The sequence below is a fragment of the Vespula pensylvanica genome, chromosome 11 (genome assembly GCF_014466175.1).
Source record: "Vespula pensylvanica isolate Volc-1 chromosome 11, ASM1446617v1, whole genome shotgun sequence".
NCBI lineage: Eukaryota > Metazoa > Arthropoda > Insecta > Hymenoptera > Vespidae > Vespula > Vespula pensylvanica.
Genome location: NC_057695.1, coordinates 6,451,043 through 6,455,006, shown reverse-complemented (window position 1 = coordinate 6,455,006; position 3,964 = coordinate 6,451,043). Strand labels below are relative to the sequence as shown.

The following is a 3,964-nucleotide window of genomic DNA, read 5'->3' as shown; positions in this document are numbered from 1 at the left end:
TTCACTTCTATTTAACGTTTTCACTGTATCACGATTGAACGATAATCTATCTATTAACAATCATCACGATTCGTTATCGTCGAGAAAAAAATAATAAAAAACTCGTCGTTCCACCACCCTTCCACAAAAAAGATGTTTCGTATTTTTTATAAACATAGTTCAATCACCTCCATGGTGTCATCAACCTGATAACTTCCATTTAATCTTTCGTAGATCGAGAAAGAGAAGGAGAGAGAGAGAGAAAGAGAGAGAGAGAGAGAGAGAGAGAGGGAGAGAGAAAATAAATAAATAGATATCTGTCTCTACTCACCCAGAGTGGTTCGCCGTAATCGGCAGTTGCGAAACCGATGAAACGTCAAAAATCCTTTTATTCTTCTTCCTCTTCCTTCTTTTCTTCTACTTCTCGTTGCTAATCCACTAAAGAAAGACTTAGAAGAGAGTGTATCGTCCAGAGAGGAATCAGATGACGAAGGGGCTTTGAGTTAAATCAGTGCACGTAGCATATCGTCTTGTTCCCTTCTTGGTGTTCGTGCTGTCGATCGCTGAACGGAAAGGGACAAAGTTAGGTGTTTTCGATCGACAACTCACAGCACACACGCTTGCCTTTACTCTGACCGGCCACCACGACGTTTCGCACCAGCCGAAACGCAACCGACGGAGGAGAGTAGAACGTGCGAGAATGAAAGAGAGAGAGAGAGTGTGAGAGTGTGAGAGAGAGAGAGAGAGAGAGAGAGAGAGAGAGTGAGAGAAAAAGAGAGAGAGAGAGAGTGAGTGAGAGAGAAAGAGAGAGAGAGAGAGAAAGTTAAAGGGAGGGCGCGTCGGGGGCGGGGGCAGTAGGGGGAGCGTGCGTGCGGCCAGGACGGTCGAAGTGAGATGGAGCGACCGAGTGCCTGGATATATACACCAATAATGACTATTCTATTCCCTAATCCTGGTCCGTGCGATTGGTTGCTCTTCTCTATCTACTTCTCTCTCTCTCTCTCTCTCTCTCTCTCTCTCTCTCTCTCTCCCTTTACTCTATGTGTTTTTCTCTCTCTATCTTTTTATCTCTCTTTCTCCGTCTCTCTCAGAAGTATATAGCAACGAGTCGTCTGTGGAACGAGCCACGTTAGACGAAGCTAGCTACAGATGGACAAGAATAGAGAGATTGAGATAGAGATAGAGATAGAGATAGAGATAGAGAAGAAAGAAAGAGAGAGAAGGAGATATCACCAAGAGCAGATATTATAGGTGCACTATCCATGTGTATGTGTATGCTGTACGTGTATGTATGTATGTGTGCGTGTAATGTATGTGTGAAAGAGAGAGGAGAAGAGAACCTGGCTAAACTTTTCACGAGAACTTTAGTTGTTACGGATCGCTCTCTTGGTCGAGGGGTTATGGGCGCGAACGTACGAACGAGTGAGAGACAGAGAGAGAAAGAAGCAGTGTGAAGGAGAACGAGAAGAGAGGAGAAAAGAGGGGAGTATGCGCGCGTCCTCTGTGGACGATAGTGGGGACCAGCATCGAGCGCTGGTGGGGCTCGACTGAGACGTCGCGTGGTGGGAGATTCACTGTACTCGCTTTCGGTTGGCGTGCTGGTATGGTGGGGGTTAGGTAGTCGATGGAGTGGGGGTAACCCCACTAAAAACAGACCTACTACGTTGCCACGTTCGTTCGTGGCACGGCTTGGGGCTGTTCCTGATGGTGTTGAGTACCGTAGTGGGGAACCAATCACGTTTTACGAATCGTCCGGCGACGTTAACGAAAATATATTTTCTCTACCTTCGAGCCTGTTGTCTCCTGTCGTTCCATTCCTTTTATACCTCGCGTTATGTTCTGTCCGTCTCTCTCTCTCTTTCTCTCTCTCTCTCTCTCTCTCTCTCTCTCTTTCTTCCTCTTTCTCCATCTCTCTTTATCTCTCTTTCTTTCTCTCTCTCTCTCTCTCTCTCTCTCTTTTTATCTCTCTCTCCCTCTCACTTTCTCTCTATTCATCTTTCTTCCTACTTCATCGTCCTACGCGAATAGATTGCGAGAAAATGGGCGAACGTAACTCGCTATTTTCAAATATTTTTCACCGATCGTCCCGAGTAGGTATTTCCTTCCCCGTGGATGACGATAATGGCGTAGGAAAGATGCGACGATTGTTTTGCTCGCGAAAGAGAATCGTAATATCGCGCTGATGATATGTCCCTTGAAATTGATATCGTCTATCGTTGCTTGAAGAAAGAGAAGAGGAACTAAACAGACCCCTTTAATGTTGTCTTATTTAACTGAGAAAGATTGGTATTAAATAAAGGAAATGGATAAATAATCTATCGAAATAATTAATAATAGATCTTGTTAATTATATCTGCTCTCTTCGAATTGACTATTTTGATCTCATTTCGTTGATACGTTATCTCCCCTTTTTCACTTTCTTTTCTCCTCCCTTTTTTTTTTAATCTTTTTTTTTTTCTTCTTTTTTATTTGATGGACCGATCATCCCTTTCTTTTGATACACTCTGTAGTCAGGTGATAGCTAGGTACCCCGCTTCGTATACCCGCATCATAGCAATTTAACTTGCTCACGTGCGAGCGGTTAATGCTCTTACGGGATTTCGAAAAGATCAGCCAGCATTACTACGCTATTAGCGTAACTAAAACCGGCTTGCTTCCATAAACCTGTACTAACATGTAGCTACTTTATTCACGGGCGGCCCATTCATGAAACTCTTAGCCAATTTTCCTCATTGACCGATTGACGCGAGTATAGGATCCACGCGACGGTTCATCAACTTACGTTTCTTCCACGTTAATGAAGCGATGAAAATCTTCAAAGTTCTATCGTAGCTATAAATTGACTTGTATTATTTATTTAGGAATGAATAGATAAATAACCAAGTATATTTATTCGATATCTTGATAGCTTTAAAGAACGTACGATCTAACTTATACGTAGTAAATATCTATCTGTCTATCTATCTATCTATTTATCTATCTATCTATTTAATATGGTTTATTAAATTAATATAAAATAATAATAATCTATCTATCTATCCTATCCTATCTTGAATGAGAAAGAATCAGTTGAACTGACGACTATTATTTTTATTGGAAATGATCAAGAAATTATTATTCTTTTTTTTTTTTTTTTATTATTATTTCACTTAGACGTTATCTCTCGGTTATCAACTTTTCTTACCTGATCGTACAATCGTTCGTACCTTTGCTATCTCGTATATACAACCTGCCACACCGGTTTCAATTAGTGTTACTCGGTAGTCGAACGATGCTCATTATACATGCTCGTCATCGGATAAAATAAACTTTTAAAGTGCCAGGATTATTGGCTCTGATACGTGTCAGAACTTTCTTAAAGTTCCTTTTTCATTCTCTCCTTTCTCTCTCTCTCTCTCTCTCTCTCTCTCTCTCTCTCTCTCTCTCTCTCTCTCTCTCTCTTCCTGTCCCTGCTTTCCCATTTATTTCGACTTTATTCCTTCGCTCGTAACAGTAATTAACGTTTCAATTTTCAACGACGATCGGTTACTCGACAACGTCATTTTTAAAGGGCCATTAAAAAGCTGATATATATATTTCAAGTATCACACTACTATCATAATGATCAATTTAGTTTTACCCTTTAGATCACCCTTATTTATTCGCAAGAATCGTAGGTAGATTTTGGAATTATTAAAAATAAAAAGAAAAAGAAAGAAAGAAAAAAAAGGAAAAAAAAAAAGACGTTTGTAACGTTTCCAAAGATATTTCTCATTGGGTATTTGATTAAATAATAGTAATAATAACAATGTAGATGGGTAGGTAGATGGGTGCCTACCTAAATTAACCAACGATCGATATAATCATTTTGTTGAGAGAATTAAAACGAATTCAGAAATCGTATCAATATTCTCTGCCGTCTATCCACATATTTATTTTATTTTATCAAGCCGGACATGGATAATACCGTTGACGAATACAAAAATAAAAGAAAGAAAGAGAAAAA

General features: G+C 40.0%; 1 protein-coding gene across 3 annotated transcripts in view; it reads right to left on the bottom strand.

Annotated features, from left to right (window-relative positions):
- LOC122632841 (homeobox protein OTX2-B-like) overlaps window positions 1-1,416 on the bottom strand; it is a 17,527-nt gene extending 16,111 nt beyond the window's left edge. For 2 of the 3 annotated variants that reach the window (XM_043820074.1, XM_043820076.1), the window contains exon 1: window positions 311-733. The gene's annotated coding sequence lies outside the window, so the exon portion shown is untranslated. Of the gene's footprint in view, window positions 1-310; window positions 734-1,319 lie in introns of those variants that run through there. The other variant, XM_043820075.1, reaches the window with a different exon arrangement.
- Window positions 1,417-3,964: the final 2,548 nt, after the last annotated feature.